Below are 20,561 nucleotides of genomic sequence, written 5' to 3' on the forward strand. Positions count from 1 at the left end.
TTATGCATTTTCTAGTTAGCATTATAATGCATTTTCTAGTTAGCCCTAATTATGTCAACAACACGCAAGTTTACTGTTATGAATTATCCTTCTCAATACATTTAATTGCATATTTGGAGGATCATAGTGTGACATTTACGCCATCTGTCTTTACCAACAAGTTGACATTTAGAGACGATTTGCTGTCTTTGACTGTCATGTTATCATTCTCCTTCCGAAAAAGAAACAAAGGCGCATGGTGTCGCTCGTTAGTACGAAAAAATTGTAAAACAGTTAGTACGGAAAAATTACTTCTGAAATTTCTTTCAATACTGGAAAATGTGAGCGTTTCGCCATTTTTAGGACATTAACGGATGGTGCGCGAGAGACAGGTGTTTGCCTTTCTTGCTACTCTTTATATTGTGTCGACTTTACTTTTCCTTGATTTTCCAGGTCACATTTATTTCTGTTGTCTTTTTTATACCAACATTCTCATATATAATGTGTTCACAACCTCAACACAGCATAGATCCAATAAGGCTTGTTGTCTCATGCTTCACTGGGACTCTGAATACACGATGTCGCTTCTTATCTATTTGTCGCTACTAACCGCCACAGACCTCAAAAAGATACAGCTCAACATCTTTAGTGATGCCCGTCACCGTCTAATTTGCATGTTCCGACCTCATATAATGGGATCCAAATATATGAGTGTTTCTGTGTCTCTTTATTTCAGCCTGTTTTCTAGATTGGCATAACACACCATTCCATTCTGCAACCCTTACCAATTTATAAATAGCACAAATATGTCATATAAATATTTCTCCATATCATTGCTTTCAGGTTAAATGCAAGACAACACCATACTTTACAAGAGAAAGTTAAATTTTGCTTGTCCGTTCTTGCATATATTCTTCATATACAAAGAATCTCTCCATACGTCGAAGCGTTCCACAGGATCTATTTTTCAAGAGATATCCCGATATTTAGAGCTTGCAAACATGCACGTTAGTTAGGAAGACCAGACCTCTAATATGCTTAATGCTTTGGTTTAACTCTGTGAGAGTGTTACTCCGAAAGTTATTCTTTGCAGAAGACATTATTATAGTTAATTGTAACAAAGCTAGCAATGCAGTGACATTTATTTATTTTTTTCATTTGTGAGGAATCAAATCTTGTAAATAATCTTTAAACGATGTTATACATTGTATTATATATTTTTTTCAGAAACAGTTTAGTCCATTTTGTATAGAATCGGAAAGAAATAACGAAAATTGTTTTCAAAACATAACAAATAATATTTCATTTATTTACGTCGTACGTTAAATCTCCATGATATCCAAAGCCCATTGTAAGAATACATGTATTACAGTTTCTGTTTGCATTAACAAATTGCAATGGAATTTAGAAAAATTCATAAGTCTGCCAACTTGCAACTGGTGAAGAACTATTTTGAAATACTGGAACACACATAAGAGTAAAGTTTCTCGAAATTGAAAAGAAGCATCATTATAATCAGTAAATGGAAGTAAGTGCTAAAAGAAATTCGGTTATATGGACAGATCCATAGTGACACCAAAACAACACTTTATTCTCCTTAGGAATGGATTCACGTTCGATACATTAAGACCGAAATGAGGGCTCTTGTTATCAGTTGCAACAGAGCGAGCATTGGTGTAGGAATATGTATTGCAACTCAAATTTAGCTGCTGCTTACGTAATCCATAGGAAAACAATATTGATCACAGTGTGGAAGGTCTTAAAATGATATTTATCTAAGAATACAGATGATTGGATGAAAATATTTGCCTCAGGTTCTATTGAAGAGAGTAAAAAAGACACAAAATTTCAGAAGTGTGGTAATTAATTCCCAAAAATGAATTGCTAATAATATGTGCCGCCATTACATCAGGCAAGTAATTGCTGAGGAACAAAAAAAATATCTTCAAATAAAAGGATTAACTGCAGAAATACCACGCTCTGGATGCTGAGCACTGAAAATGAATTTCTACTAGTTTGCATCAGAGCACGCAAATTAACTTAAAAAACTAAAATATACATGACCATACATACATACATATATGCATAGAAATATATATATATATATATATATATATATATATATATATATATATATATATATATATATATATATATATATATATATGAAAGAAAAAGGCGTTCAAAATGCTGGATGGTGGTATGTAAAAAAGTAAATATATATACTTATTTACATATCTTATGTATATATATATATATATATATATATATATATATATATGTATGTATGTATGTATGTATGTATGTATAATTATTAGTGATAGGAATATATTGAATCTAGGTACATTAAGTCGTACAACACCAGGAGTAGCTTTGTAAAATAACAGGGGCTCCACAGTGAGGTAAAACAACAGATATAAAATCAAATCTCGTTTAAAAAGGAGATCAAGCACAGGGCTGATTCAAGGTGTGGCGTATGTACAGAGAATCAACATGTAAATGTAAACCACATCTGTGTTCTGTCTCTCTATCTATCTATCTATCTATCTGTTTATCTATCTATCTATCTATCTATCTATCTATCTATCTATCTATCTATCTATCTATCTATCTGTCTGTCTGTCTGTCTGTTTGTCCGTCTGTCTGTCTATCAGTCTGTATGTCTGTCTGTCCATCCGTCCTTCAATCTATGTATATATCTATCTATATACATATATATATATGCATAGACATACATATATGTGTGTGTTAATTAAATGCATGTACATGTGTATGCATATATATACGTATGCATGCACACTTATATACAAGCGCACTATTATGATATTCGCATAAAAAACACAAACACAGACAAATACCGTTACTTTGTCTCGTTTTATCACGCACCTGTCCACATATTAATTCAAACACATTTACATATAATCATGCATGTTTTATCACACGCTACATTTAGACAACCAGACAGGACATATTTGTTAACTATAATGCGTATACGAGATATATTTATATATATAATCTCCACCACACACACACACAAACACACAGACGCATACACACATGCACACATATTTATATAGTCAGAAAAGAAATTTAAAAATGTTTAAGAAAATTTATAAACTTCAATAATAAAAGCGAGTAACGAGGAGAAGAAAGTTAGGGAATTAATTAACATTATAGTAAATTAGCAGTGAATAGATAACGCTACATCTGTTCAGATTGGAAACAAGATCAGTGGCTTTATTTAATTACTCGTAGACAGAGATTAGAGACGAAAAGCATGGCGCAATTATTTTCATCCGCCATCCAATACAAACAGTATGGCAACCAGCTCTGCCACATCAATACCATTCCTATTCCAGCGTTAATTTCAAAATAAAAGTAAATAAAAATTAATATTTGTATCTATCTTGTCTGTACTTCGAACTAATTATTCTCATTCGCCACTTTCACCCCCACCCTCTCCTTCTCTGTCTGCCTATCATACTCTTTCTATATATATATATATATATATATATATATATATATATATATATATATATATATATATATATATGCGAAAGCTACATTTAGCTGTCAAATATATTTTACATATAGTCTGTTACATATTGTCTATTTTACAGACAGTCTGTTAAAGTCTGTCATACCGGCCATGACGAAGGGAAATAGCCCTGAAACTCGAGTCGCCTTTATATATATATATTTATATTTATATAATTATATATATATATTTATATATTTATATATTTGATCCTTTATATTGAACACTCAATATTTCATCTACATTCAATACTTTCTTTCATGGTGCCATCCATTTTTATTTTATTTTATTTTATATTGTATATTGTATATCATATTATATATTGTATATTCCATATTCTATACCCCACATTAGTTCTGCAGGAATATAAATAAAACATAAAAAACAGACAGTGTTGGAACTCTTTTAAGCAAAATAATATATTCCTCTATACACAATCATACAAAAAACCCCACCTTTTTTGTATTTATTTTTACTCGCATATATATATATATATATATATATATATATATATATATAATATTATTAGGGACAAAATCCAAAATTACAGGTAAAAAACTCAATTAAAATCAATTTATAAAAAATTAAAATTAAATTGAGCCTTATAGATAAAGTATATATAAAATATATATAGTTTTAGGGAAAATAACCAATTTTCAAGAACTCATCGATGAAAATCCACTATCTCATATAGAAAAATTAATAATTAAAAGCACAATAAATGAGTATAATATAAAGCAAAGTAAATATCATAAGATAAATATAATAAAACGATTACACGTGTTTCATAACCAATTTTCAAATAGAAAAGAAATTTAAATCGATTAAAATCAATTAAAATCAATTGAAATTATCAAAAATAAGTTCTATTCAAAAATATAGCTACTCGTCAGATCGTAAGTAGAACAATAATTAGATATATATCTCAACCAACAATAAGTACCAAATGAATTAATATGAAATACTTATTATATAAAGATAGAAAAATTATTAAAAAAATATCATAATATCAAAATAATAACCATTCTATAATCATCCCTTCATCCATTATAATAACATGTATATTATATACAAAAAACATCTTACCTAAATTATCATTGTTTTAAATTATCATTGTTTTAAATACAAACGAAGTTTAAGTTTAAAATAATAATAAAGATAAAATTAGTACATATTTAACCGGTGTAATAGTTAAAGCTATACTATTTAAAGCTAAAGACGTTTATTTAATTATGATTAAAGATCAATTGAATAATAGAAAAATACAAGATTATTTATTTCTACAAACGTAATAATAAAAAATATGAATGAAAAAATTATGAATGGAAAAAATTATGAATGAAAAAATTAGGAAAGAAAAAATTATTAAGAATAAAAGGTTAAACTTTATATATATATACAAAGTTTTGATTTAAAAAAACTTTAACGATATTATAAACTATAAAGATTAATAATTAATCAAATAATATTAATCAAAAATAATCGAAAATATATCAACACTATTCCAATCGAAGTTCTAATATTATGTTGAAATGAAACTATAACTTCTAAATAATATAGTGTTAAATAAGTTATCTATTAAAATAATCTATAAAGAACCAAATGAATAGTATAAAAACAAGAATACATATTATTTTCAAATAGTAGAAAATCTTTAGCAAAGTGAAAACAGTACTTATCCAAATTTTTCCGTAATTCAAACTGAAAACTAAGACGATATCTAATAGCTATATATATCTAATTATTGTTCTACTTACGATCTGACGAGTAGCTATATTTTTGAATAGAACTTATTTTCGATAATTTCAATTGATTTTAATTGATTTTAATCGATTTAAATTTCTTTTCTATTTGAAAATTGGTTATGAAACACGTGTAATCTTTTTATTATATTTATCTTATGATATTTACTTTGCTTTATATTATACTCATTTATTGTGCTTTTAATTATTAATTTTTCTATATGTGATAGTGGATTTTCATCGATGAGTTCTTGAAAATTGGTTATTTTCCCTAAAACTATATATATATAGTATATTGCCACTTAAGTGTGGCTGACCCCTAGGGGTGGATGTTACTGCTGCTGGTCGAGGTGAGGGGGATAACTCCCTTGGCAAACAGGACACAGTCGTGTGTCGATAAGCCAGCTGGAGGAGATGTCCTCCTGGGGCTAAAAGCAACAGTAACATCCACCCCTAGGGGTCAGCCACACTTAAGTGGCAATATACTACACTTTATCGTGCAGTTACTGTTAATACTTCATATAGAGAATTAACATTGCTTGTTTTCACCTTTTCAATATCAGTGAAGAATGTCACTGGAAAAGAAGATATAAGGTTTGCCAGATTTGTCTCTCTCACCAAGGTCATCAGCTGTCGAACGCCGACGAAGGGAAATAACCCTGAAATCCGGATACGTTCGTGCTGCTGGTCGAGGTGAGGGGGATAACTCCCTTGGCAAACAGGACACAGTCGTGTGTCGATAAGCCAGCTGGAGGAGATGTCCTCCTGGGGCTAAAAGCAACAGTAACATCCACCCCTAGGGGTCAGCCACACTTAAGTGGCAATATACTACACTTTATCGTGCAGTTACTGTTAATACTTCATATAGAGAATTAATATATATATATATATATATATATATATATATATATATATATATTCATATGTGCATATATCTGTGTCTATGTATATTTATATACATATATATGGATATATATATATACATATATATATATATATATATATATATATATATATATATATATATATATATATATATATATATATATATATATATATACATATATATACATATATATAAGTATATATATATAAATATATAAGTACATATATAAACATATATATACATACATATATGCATACATATATTTATATATATATGCACACATACACGCACATATATTTGTATGTATGCATATGTATATGACTTTCTCTCTTCAAATATATTGAGATATACCACAACGCTCATTCTGGGGGCACTAACTTGAATTTGTACCATTTCGACAGTTTTCTTATATGGTTGATCTCTTCTATGTGGTAGAATTTCACATCACCAATCTTGCGTGTGCAGTTTTCCTGGTTGTTGGCTGATTTGGTGTAAGAGAATGTTTTAGTGTAAAATATTGATGCAGCCGCTGATAAATATGTTTCATGCGGGACGTTCTTATTTCTGGTATCGTAGATAGTCAATATTGAATTCTGATTTGAAGACATTCACAACCTCACTGTGTAGACTTCTTAATTCTTTCCAGAGAGCATTGTTGGCAAGTGGGCCTATAGATGGGAGTGGACAGTATTTTTGGAGTATAGGCGCAGGAGAGGCTGTATGGTAAGCGGTTTGCTTATCAACCACATGGTTCCAGGTTCATTCCCACTGCGTGGCACCTTGGACAAGCCTTTCTCGTATAACACTGAGCAAAGCCTTGGGAGTGGATTTGGTAGAGAGAAACTGAAAGAAGCCCGTCGTATATACATACATACATACATACATGCATATATATATATAATATATATACATATATATATATATATATATATATATATATATATATATATATATATATATATATATATATATATATATATATCAAAAAATAAGCAACACGGATTTCAAAGGTGATTGCAGTACGCACGTTTCATGCTACTTCAATTTATTTAAGTAATGCGAGCATTACTTTAAATGCAATATGAAGAGCAATCTTCAGCTGCACGAAAATGCAGAAAAATTACTGTAGAAAAGACATATTATAAATGTGGCAACATTTCAAATCCAAGTGGGAGAGAGAATACATAAAAATCCAAATGTGAAGAAGAATACATAAGTCCATCTTGACATAGCCGAGTCTATCAGGCTAGTAATTGATTCTAGACAAAAGTTTTAACTGTCTCAGATTTTATTGTTTCTTATCTAGTGGTGATAGCAAAGGGACAATTACTTCTAAAGAGAGGGAAGGTGTAAGCAGTATGCATGGACAAGGCTATAAAATGTATTAGAATCTAAAGGTTTCACTGGTCATAGTAGTATCAGGTCTCTAATTCCTCAACATTAATTCCTCAACATTTTGATAGTAGTAAAATGACCTGATACTACTATGACCAGTGAAACCTTTAGATTCTAATACATTTTATAGCCTTGTCTATGCATACTGCTTACACCTTCCCTCTCTTTAGAAGTAATTGTCCCTTTGCTATCACCACTAGATAAGAAACAATAAAATCTGAGACAGTTAAAACTTTTGTCTAGAATCAATTACTAGCCTGATAGACTCGGCTATGTCAAGATGGACTTATGTATTCTTCTTCACATTTGGATTTTTATGTATTCTCTCTCCCACTTGGATTTGAAATGTTGCCATATTTATAATATGTCTTTTCTACAGTAATTTTTCTGCATTTCATGCAGCTGAAGATTGCTCTTCATATTGCATTTAAAGTAATGCTCGCATTACTTAAATAAATTGAAGTAGCATGAAACGTGCGTACTGCAATCACCTTTGAAATCCGTGTTGCTTATGTTTTGATTTTAATCATCTATCCTTTTGGGATGCGATATTCGGGTGCCTACGCATAAGTACCATATTCAACCTTGAATCTATATATATATATATATATATATATATATATATAATGTAACTGAAATTATAAACTTTCACAGTGCATTCAGTAAAGTAACCAGTCAATATGAGGTCATATAAACCCCTACATTCATATATGAATATACGTATATACACACACACAAGCACACACACACACACACACACATATATATATATATATATATATATATATATATATATATATGTATATATATATACATACATACAAACATACATACACATACATACATACATATATATATATATATATATATATATATATAACAGTGATTGATATAAACGGTGATAGTCTCTATTCCCGGTTCTCTCTTGAATGTTTTCATTCCCTTAAGAAAGTTGTGAAACGTCACAAAACATTGGTTTAGAATATAAGGAAAATCAATCAATCAATCACCTTCTCATGGATGAGTTGAGTCTTTTCACGGAAGGTGATCAACAAGTGAAACTGTTCATAAATATTGTAAAAAAAAATTTATGACAATATTGTAATGGATTTCGGCATTACAGATGTGGCAAAGGGACTTAAAATAGAAACTCTTGAAAATCTACTACAAGGACATAGACATGTCTATTATAATCAAGAAATTAGATTCTGAAGGAAAGTAGAAATATTTAGGCTTGTTTGAGAGAGAGAGAGACAGGGAGAGAGTGAGAGATTTTGCTGTTTGTTCTATTGTACTCGACAAAGTGACCGTTCCGAAAGAGAATTTTCAAACCAAACCAAAATCGATTTAATCTTGAAGTGCTATGACAACTGTAAAATGAAGTAAAATAAAACAAACGAACAAATACAAGGCCCACACTTCATACCTAGGACGAAATGTTGCCAAACATTTGGGCCAATAACTTGTTCAGGTACAGACCCAAAACGTTAGCAGTAAAAATCATGTTTCCAAACATTTGGGCCAATATCTTGTCCATGTTTAGCCCCCAAAAGTTATCTGCCATAATCGTGGCAAAACTATCATAGTCCAGGCAAAAAGAACTTGTTCCATAAATATATAAAGTTGCATGAAATATTGCCTGCAGTTTGCAAGATGAAGTTCTGATGAATTAAGATATAATCGCAGATTCCAGAATTTGAAAGAGGTGTATATGTATGATTGGAATGCAAGAAGTATATGACCTTGACATAAATTATCAGTTAACTTCTAGCAATCGTGTTTACTTGCTACAAACCTTAGCCATTTGAATCAAGCTCTAAATACATAAAATGGGTCAGAGACGTTCTGGAAAAAAAAAATTACATGTGTAAAGAAAAAAGAAATATGAAAACGATTTCCATCATTCTTCGTACGGTGCTATTTCAATAGATCACCTTTCCTTAATTCATTTCTGAAAGGTGTACCAACACTTGCAAGAACATTGGCTAAGTATTTACTTGAGATCAGTCAAATATGCTTCGTGGTTATAGACAGCAGGCATACTCTACGAGGATCAATAAAGGTATTATTGTGCAGTGTAATTTAGAAAATGCAGACTACAAAGGTATATTAATAGACACCACTGCTAATGTTTTAAATATAGTAACCGAGATTAAGCTCGAAAAGAATTTACAAATAATTAGAAATTAAAGAAGTAGATAGCGTGCGGTACAAAGACACAGGAAATAATTTCTTTTGAAATAAAATTACAGAAGTAATTAGATTAAAACTTAAAGCAGAGGTGTAAAAATAATAAGGTAACTCTAGATATTCGAAGAATTAATTATCACGATAATCGCTTGACGACAAATTAATTAATGATAAAAAATAGAAAAAGAAGCAAAAATATTCCTGACTGAAAAAACACTAGCCAAATCTGCCGGAGGAAGATCTGTTTTCAACATTCAAAATAATGCCATAACTAATAACTAGTAATATATTGAAGCAAGTATGAAAGTGGAGCAAGACTAACAGTTGTTTTATGTCTTCAAATTATTCACTCTTACAGATGTCGAGATGAGAACAGAAGAATTTGAACATTGATCAAAACAAACCCAGTAATTTGAGAACGATTCAGCAACATGAATTTTTGCTTGTAATAAAGAATGACATAGATAAGCACAAATAGACATAAAGGAAAAAATTCCCGGGTCTTCTAAACTAAGATAACGATCGAGATTTTTCGAAACATACAAACTGAAGCAACAGAAAAATCTACCAGTGGATGAGGTAATATTTGTAAGTAACAATCAATTGAATTGCATCAAATAAGTATTTGATAATAGAGAATGTTTATGGAGGTAAGGCAGCTCTAGGACTTATGTCCATCGGAATACAAGGAATAGGAAATAATGACAAAACTAGACCGGACGAAGGTACACCATACATACAGACCTTGTATAAAAACATATGTGAAGGCGCATGGCTTAGTGGTTTGGGCATTCGACTCATGATTATAAGATCGTGAGTTCAATTCCCGGCGACGCGTTGTGTCCTTGAGCAAGTCACTTTATTTCATGTTGCTCCAGTCTACTCAGATAGCAAAAATGAGTAATACCTGTATTTCAAATGGTCAGCCTTGTCATACTCTTTGTCACGCGGAATCTCCCAGAGGATTACGTTAAGAGTAGACGTGTCTGTGGAGTGCTCAGCCACTTGCACGTTAATTTCACGAGCAGGCTGTTCCGTTGATCGAATCAACTGGGAACCTCGTCATCGTAACCAACCGAGTGCTCCTTTAAAGAAATATGACCATATCTTCAGAAATATTTCTTTCCAAATATACAAGAAGTATTGCGAATCGGTTGTTGTGTCTGTTCACTGTCATCGGGAAGAAGAGGGTGTGTAGAGATCGATAGATGTCTCTCCTCTAGGATATAATAGGAATCTAAAAGACATAACGAAGATCTCTGAGAGAGCGAGAAATTCTTCGTTCAACAGAAAGCTATTCTGGAAGAGAGAATTCAGAAAATAACAAACAACTGGGAAAATATTCAAATAATTACACTTAGATAACCAAGATGTGACGTTTCAACTAGAGAAATAAGCCCCACAAGAATATGTACAATGGCAATGACTAAAAATGTGGAAAAATAACCCCACGATGCGAATACATGCACTACATGTAGAATAGAGAACAAATAAGTGGTATTTTTGTTTTAATTCAAATACATTGAATTCGATATTGAACAAAAAAGTTTCACCAACACAAAGCATAAATATGAGCGTATTTGTGTTAAAGCACACAATAAAGATTAATCTTTTGAAATAATCATATTCACAATAAGAATGCGTCTACGAATATAAAATAAAAGCAATGTATGCATGAACAAATGCTTACTTCTTCTCTGTTATATTTGGATATTTGTCTAATTTTCTTTATTTTTGTATTGCACTTAATCGGCATTTTTATGTATCAATTCTTTCTCCTCTGTTTCAAGTTTCAGAAATTTAGATCGATGCACTTAAATACCTGTACATTGCGAATTACAATAAATTCTTTCTAAATCAAAGAATGTTCTTGAATATATATTTATTGCACACTCTTCTTCCTTTACATCTCATAAGGGTTCTTTACCTTTGTGAAATGAACCGCAATCCGACAGCCTGCAAATTCAATATCGGGGAGGAGCGAGCGAGTTTCTTCATTCTCATCAACATACTAGAAACTGTAATTATTTCGTCTTCAACGAAAGCTTATTGCTTTACAAAAGAAATGACAAAGCGAGTTAAGTGCTGCAAGCGACATGAGGATGACTAATACAAAATGGTGTCACGAACAGCATTGGTTTCTCTATTGCTTGTTTTACAGTAGTTAAATTTATATCTAGATTGTAACGAGGAAATGATGCTTGGGCGCAAGGGTTTCAATCGGTAGCAAAGTGTTGATCTGTGTAATGTCCGCTGACATGGACTCAGGTGTGGCTACATCGCAAGAAGTTTGTTTCTCAACCACATGGTTCTGGATTCAGTGCCACTGCCCGGAATCTTGGGCATGTGGCATCTTGAGCCGCAAGCTCTCAAAAGTCTTGTTAGTGAATTTGGTAGACGGAAGCTGAAGCTCGTCGTATGTATATATATATATATATATATATATATATATATATATATATATATATATATATATATATATATATATATATATATATATTATATATATGTATATGTGTGAGTGTGTGTGTGTGTGTGTGTGTGTGTGTGTGTGTGTGTGTGTGTGTGTGTGCTTGTGCGTAAGCTTCTGTCACTGGTTATCACAAAGATCGCTTGAGAACTGAAGATGGTACATCCAGGTTCCTGTAAAGTAGCGATTCGGCAAAAGGACGGATAGAAGTACCACGCTTAAAAGAAATATATACAGAAATAGATTCATTCGAGTAAAAACACATCAACACATTGCCCCAGGATGGTCGCAGACTAATGACTAAAAATGTAAGGATATATGTATATATGTGTGTATGTGTGTGTGTGTGTCTCCTCCACCACCGCTTGACAACTGATGATGGTTTGGCTACAACCCGTACATAGCGTTTCTGCAAAAATGCCCCTGAAAGTAAGAACCAGTTTTATAAAAAGTACTAGGGTCGATCACTAGAAGATGCTGATGTGGAAGCCGAAAAATCTAAAATGGTTATCGGCACTTTCTACATACGTTGTACGGCGATAAGATAAAAGAAAACAAGTTTATATCTCAAAGATGAATGTGGGAAGGTCTGGGAAGTCTGAGTATTGATCAAGAGCCAATGAGTTTTAGGGAAATAGAAACAGGAACTTCATGCAACGAGAGAGTGAAACCTGGAACATCGGTTTATATATCATGAAGCATAAACACCCACACACAGATAGAGAGATAGATATACATATACACACCCATCTATATCTATATCTATATATATATATATATATATATATATATACATATATGTTGTACATTCATGCATGCATATATAAATATATACATATATACATACATGCATACATACATACATATATATATATATATATATATATATATACACATAACTAAAAAATTTAGTTTAATGTTTAAATTTATATTTAAAATTGAAACTGCGTGTTGGGTATTCCCTAGTAGTATACCGACAAAACCCGCTCACTTCGTATGACTACCAGACGTCATCTACAGTAATTGAAAATGAGAAACAGATTTACATCACCTGCCGATTACTTCCGCACTGTTGGTTGCATTGAAATTCTGTGTGTCGAAACGATCGTTCTGATAAATAAAGTTTCCAGCATACTTCCTCTTCCGTATTCGTTGTTTCTACTACTCCTCCTACTACTACTCCTACTACTACTACTACTACTACTACTACTACTACTACTACTACTACTACTACACGTACACACACACACACGCACGCACGCACACACACACACACGCACACACACATACATATTAATAGATGAAAAGTTTGAGAAATGCTATTATAGATTATGCCTAACCGAAAACGATCACGGCCACATCATCCAAACAGGACGGGTGAAACCGGGTTTAGCTGCTGGTGTTATATATATACATATATATATGTATGTATTTACGTATATCGGAAGAAAGCATTTGGTACTGTGTATAGAATAGTATATAAGAAAAAGCGGCGAGCTGGCGGAAACGTTAGCACGCCGGGCGAAATGCTTATCGTTATTTCCTGTCTTTATGTTGTGTGTTCAAATTCCGCCGAAGTCGCCGGGTCGATAAATTAAGTACCAATTTGTTACTGGGGTCGATCTAATCGACTGGTCCCCCTGCCCCAAAATTTCGGGCCTTGTGCCTAGAGTAGAAAAGAATAGTATGTGGGTAATATTAAATAAGGTTAGACAGAAAAGAAGAAGGAAATTTTCTCCGTTCACTTACATAAGAAATATACTTATTTTTCAAATTCCAAACAAGTGTAGTATACAAAAAATGAAAGGACACGATAAAACCAAAGTAAAATAATGTAGTATATTTCATCAAATAACTTTATTTTACATATTTCATTCCCGAAGATACTTTGAATATTTTCTTTACCTGTCTTAAATCAACTAAGGAACTAATTCCTTCTGTGATTCTTAGTAACATTATTAGTTTCATTTTTTAAGAAACACACATCATACACACGCACAGCACTCACGCACTCACTCTCTCCTCTCTCTCTCTCTCTCTCTCTCTCTCTCTCTCTCTCTCTCTCTCTTTTTCTCTCTGTCGTGCACGCACGCACAATTGTCCCCACACAATTTCTTCGCACAATTAATTTCCCATAATGCGATAATACGTAATTGTCTGAAATTATTTTAGGATCAATTTAACATTGAACACCAGTATGTGCTTAACAAACACAAAAAACTGCTGTGGGAAGAGTCATTCTCTTTTGGTGCCTTATAATTGAGCACACTCACCGGTAAAATTTCCAGTAATTTCTTTTTTTATTTTTCTAAAAGTTTCGTTGCGTCTACCGTTGATTGTGTTAAATTGTAAGGCCATAAAAGAGAATGACTCTCCCCAGACACAACAGAATATGCTTCAACACACGAACTTACATAAAGAATCTTGCAAACCAAATCCAAAAACGAAACCCCAAAACGATCAGTGGCAAATGATTTTTTTCCTGAAATGCACAGTTTTAGATTTCTCGGGAGGTGTAGATTTAGGTATATTCTGGCATTTTGTTTTATAATTCTCGGTAATTCTGGAAAGAGTTTTATGTCTTCATTCTAGGGTCATTTGAAACAAATACACGCGACATGTTTCAGAAAATACACTAACACAACATGGTGTCGTATTGATTTAGTCATGTTTGTTTCACTAGATTTTCCTAATGTTTGGGTGCAATCTAAAATAAATATGTACCAATGCACTTTGCTTCAGAGATATTTCGTTAATGTGTGTTATTGCTTCAAACGATAATTTTTCTGACACTTACGTCACTGTTATGTCACTGAACACAGTTGATGGTTATTCTGCTTGAAAACGTTTCTTTAGATTTACCCATTATATCCTAAACACCCTTCTAAACATTATCGTCGCAATTGACCAGGGACACTGAGCAGTATACTGCATCCCCACTTCCTCCACATTATCATTCTTTTCACGTCATCACCTTTATCACCATTCTCCTCATAATCATTATCACGGTAAGGATTTCATATTCATCGTCAGTGTTAACGAATAAGGTAATGGTTATTATCATCAATAACAGTATTATAATAATAATTTGAAATGGTATTATTAGAATATTTACATTTATATTAATCTACAAAGAACGAAAGTGTGAGAGAGGAATAAAGACCGAGATTGTAGGAATGAGGAAGAGGTGTATATATGTCTATGTTTGGGTATATCTATATATAAATGTGGACGTAATATACCTTGAATTTGTAAAAGCTTTTGATAAAATGGATCATGATATGATAAGCCACAAAATGGGTAATCTCGGTATAGCTGAAAAACTTGGAGAGTGGTTACATGACTTTCTGAATGATACAAGTCAGGCAGTAATGGCCAATGGAACCACATCACAGAAAACACAAATAGTGAGCAGTATTCCACAGAGCACTGACTTGGGATCACTGCTTTTCATAGTGGCCCTCTCAGATATCATCTCAATTGCTCCAGATAACTACCCTTGCTAGCTACGCAGACGATACAAAAGTCTCGCAGAAAATATAGAACCCTAGCGATGTTGCACGCCTGCAGCAGGATTTGGACTCAATTTACAGATTAGCTGAGGAAAATAATATGCAGTTTAATGCTGAAAAAGTCTAAGCCCTGAGCTACCAGCGTCCAAAGTTGAATAAAAAACACCCAGAGTACACTGGTCCACATGGTATTACAATTCCAGTGCCTAAATTAGTGAGGGACCTGGGTATCGACATGAGTGATGATACCTCTTTCCATGTGAACATTACCAGGATGGCGACAAAGTGCAGACGACTGGCTGGCTGGATCCTAAGAACGTTCAAAACCAGAAAAAAGGTAACTATGATGGTCCTCTGGAGGACATTCGCCCTCAGCCGCCTGAACAACTGCTCCCAGCTATGGTCACCCAAGAGTGTAAAATTGACAACGGACGGAACTTGAAGTAATCCAGCGAAGCTTCAGAAAGAAGATCGTATCATTGCAACAGCTCAGCTACAGGGAAAGACTGAAACAGCTAAGACTCTACTCCGTACAGCGAAGGCGAGAGAGGTATGCAGTAATATACATCTGAAAGAATCTGGAAGGAATTGCGCCAAATTGGTATGTATATATATATATATATATATATGTGTGTGTGTGTGTGTGTTTGTGTGTGTGTGTGCGTACGTGCGTGTGTGTGCATAGGTGTGTGTGAGTGAGACATTGTGGCAAAATTTATAACAAGTATTGAAAACAAATGTATAAGTTGTAGAACGATATTCATCTTCTTGTATGGATTAGGATCAAAATCTCACCGAACGAAATAAGTTGAGGACCAAGTATATAAGGGTGACTGAGACACTAAGTCGAATTAAACGATTGTTTGATCCTTCATATTGTGTAACTAAATTATAGAAAGTATGTTATCATAGCGCAAATGGAGTTGGTGTAGAATTCCCAATCCGCTATATATCTGCAGTTTTGCCAAAGCGAGAAATCATTATTATTTTCAAAAACGTTATATTGACTATTGTATACTTTAGTTATTTTCCTTTTCTTTGCGGTGGATTGCGACATTAGTTTTCTGCTTTTGTTAATATAAATACGCGGTGATTATTTTTTTTATTATACGTAGATTTCGTCAATACTTTTTTGTTGTTTTGCTCCTATTATAGCTGTTGCAATTATTTTATGGTTCATTTTCTCTTTTTTTTTCTTTTTGCATTTGCAGTTTGCTTGATGACTTTCATTTATGTTCATGTAATTACAGAAAAAATAACAGTGGTTAGAAATATGTTCTGATAAATCTGCTCTAACCATCTGCGCAAACAACAACGACGAAGAAAAAGAAAATATGATAACAAAATGCAATATAAAACATACAAACACATACGCACATATATATAGCACGTGGTGCACGTACAAGAAATAATATAATACAACATAGAAAGGCTAGCACTATCTCTAATTATTACAGATGAATAACAGTCGAAACTAAGTCCGGCAGGTCTGCCAAATACGCTATATAATTTCTAAACAATCTATTCCATTTACCCATATCATGATGCCTCCAAGAGATAAGGAAGCCATGATGTTACTGTTGTAGGTTATGATCGAAAGAATGATTATTCTTGTGTGCGTCAGGCAAATGGCAAATTAGGCATGGTTGGATCCGTGATGTACTTTCACACAAGTACAAACATGTATACATACAAACACAGAACAATACACATGCGTATATATATATATATATATATATATATATATATATATATATATATATACACATACACGCATACATTCACATCCATATTGAATCTTATTGGCACAAATATCCTTTTAAATCAAGGTATTTCTGAGTCATGTGTATACGAAGGTTATATATATATATATAAGTGTGTGTGTGTGTGTGTGTGTGTTTGTGCATGTATATATGTATGTATAAATGTATATATATATATATATATATATATATGTGTGTGTGTGTGTGTGTGTGTGTGTGTGTGTGTGTGCGTGTGTGTGTGTGTGTGTATTATAAATTAACTACCAACAAAATTAATTGGTAAGCTTATATATATATATATATATGTATATATATATATATATATATATATATATATATAAACAAAAGTAAATGAGTATATGCATATATACGTACAGGTATGTGCATACCGACATCCATCTGTATGTATAGGTGCATATCTGGGTACAGGACATTGCAAACAAACATAGACGAGAACACACGAGCCACATAGAGAACATTCTACTTCATCAGCTACCCACGTTTTAACACCGGCGTTTCGACGAGCTTCGGGCAGGACGCAACGTTAAAACGGCTCGTCCCATGGATAGCAGATTAAATCTGTATACGCAAATTAAATCTAGCCATGGAGGAATGTAGTGGCGGACAAAAAATAAGACAGGAAAACAAACAGAAGGCTTTACGGCCAGACGAGAAAAATTATGTGTGTATGAACGCGATGAGGCACGGAACCGAGAGAGACAAAGTGGTGGCGTGTGTTACTTGGCGAAAGCCAAGGAAGGAAAGGATTATTGACCGGAAGCATGTGACCATGCCGGTGTAAAGGGAAGAGAGAGAGTGGTAGAGGGAGAAAGAGAGGGAGGAAGTAGAAGAATGGTGAGCAACGAGAGGAAAAAAGAAAAAGAGGAAATACGAGGGGGAAAAAAGAGATACGTAGTAGTAACAGAGGAAGAACAAGAGGGGTAAGGCGAGATACGTAGTAGTACAGAGGAAGAACAAGAGGTGTAAGGCGAGATACGTAGTAGTACAGAGGAAGAACAAGAGGGGTAAGGCGAGATACGTAGTAGTACAGAGGAAGAACGAGGGGGGGGGGAGAAAGGAAAGAGAAAGAGATAGAGTAGCGTCGGAGGATAAGTTTACGAACTACTTACAATTTTTGTGAGACGCTGCGTTCAATCATATAAAAACAAAAGTAAATGAGTATATGCATATATACGTACAGGTATGTGCATACCGACATCCACCTGTATGTATAGGTGCATATCTGGGTACAGGACATTGCAAACAAACGTAGACGAGAACACACGAGCCACATAGAGAACATTCTACTTCATCAGCTACCCACGTTTTAACACCGGCGTTTCGACGAGCTTCGGGCAGGACGCAACGTTAAAACGGCTCGTCCCATGGATCGCAGATTAAATCTGTATACGCAAATTAAATCTAGCCATGGAGGAATGTAGTGGCGGACAAAAAACAAGACAGGAAATATATATATATATATATATATATATATATATATATGTATGTATATATATATATGTGTATATATATCTATATATATATATATATATATATATATATATATATATATATATATATATATATATATATATACATTTATGTATTTACGTATTTATGGGTTTCAGCCAAGTGGCTGTGGTCATGCTGGAGCACCACCGTGATTTTCTGTCTTTATGCTTTGCTCTCTTCACGTTCCTTGCATGGCTCTTCTCCTGCACTTATATATATATATATATATATATATATATATATATATATATATATATATATATATATATATATATATATATATATATATATATATATATGCATGATGTCTTTACGTCACAAATACAACTCCACACTTCCGCTGTTATTGATTCTGTACTATGTGATAAATAACTATGTGATAAATAACTATAACTTAACGCAGTATGTCTACGTGCATCTTCTACCTCTGTATTTCACGGAGGAGCAAAGATGCATTGCACAAAATATTTTAGTCTGTCTTAAAACCATGACATTCATATAATGCGCAGAATTCTTGCGCATTTTAGCTTCCCACTTTGCAGTATCGGTAAACCTTTAATTTTATGACCTTTTATCTTCAACAAAACAATTTTCATTTATCTGAAAAAGTATATCTTTGATATTTACAATTTATCGCAACGTGTATGTGTTTCTCTGTATCTGTTAAAACAATAACTAAACTTTGTTGTGTCCTGGAGTGGTCATTACACCAATAATTATAGCACACGAACGAGTTAAATGTCATTTATTGATAGTTAATTAGTTAAATATCTTACTAACTAATTAATTCATATTTTGAGTAATGTGCTGGTTAGACAATCTATTGGTTGTCTGTTTGTCAAACACTTTCGTCGCTGTTTACGACCTTGTCAATTTAACCACATTACTAACGATAAAGAAGTGATATTGAACTAGTGCGCGTGTGATTATTATTGACGCTATGCCCCACCGCCACTAAAGACATAGCAATATTTGATTCAGCTCACGAACTTATATCAAAATCTTGCAAAACAAATACAAAAATGAAAGATCTATATTTATCTGTTTATATCGTTTAATGCAAAGAAAGTCTTTGAGGAAATTGCTATAAACTTAATCTCATATATCTTTAAATGGTTAAAAGAGACGTAAATGTATCAAGGGCCTATATACCAATTACGTAGCATAGCTAATGATGTTTGACAAGTATGCAAGTACTCGGATAGTTCGCGAAATCTTAAGTAGAATCGTTGTTACCGGAGGTTTGTATGTGGTAAGAGATTCTAGGAGAGTAGCAATAGACGTTTCATGGCAAAATACAACACACACTGTCTCTGACGTTTCTTTGCAGTTCCAGAAGAACGTGAAAGTTGTATTTCTTTCAGCTTTTCCACTTCAATCCCAATGCGCAAGATTAAGTGTTGGTCTTTCGCACTGATCTCATTTTCTGGTCGGGCAGTTCTTTCCGCTTACTTCATTGTACCATTCAGGATTAGGTAAAGTTAAGAATGTCGATGCCATCTTTTCTAGTATCTTCCCGATAATTGGTGTGTAGTTATATCCTAAAGAATACTGCTCAGTTATTTCGGGCATTG

Source organism: Octopus bimaculoides, chromosome 7 (genome assembly GCF_046866305.1).
Source record: "Octopus bimaculoides isolate indiv1 chromosome 7, ASM4686630v1, whole genome shotgun sequence".
NCBI classification, from domain to species: domain Eukaryota; kingdom Metazoa; phylum Mollusca; class Cephalopoda; order Octopoda; family Octopodidae; genus Octopus; species Octopus bimaculoides.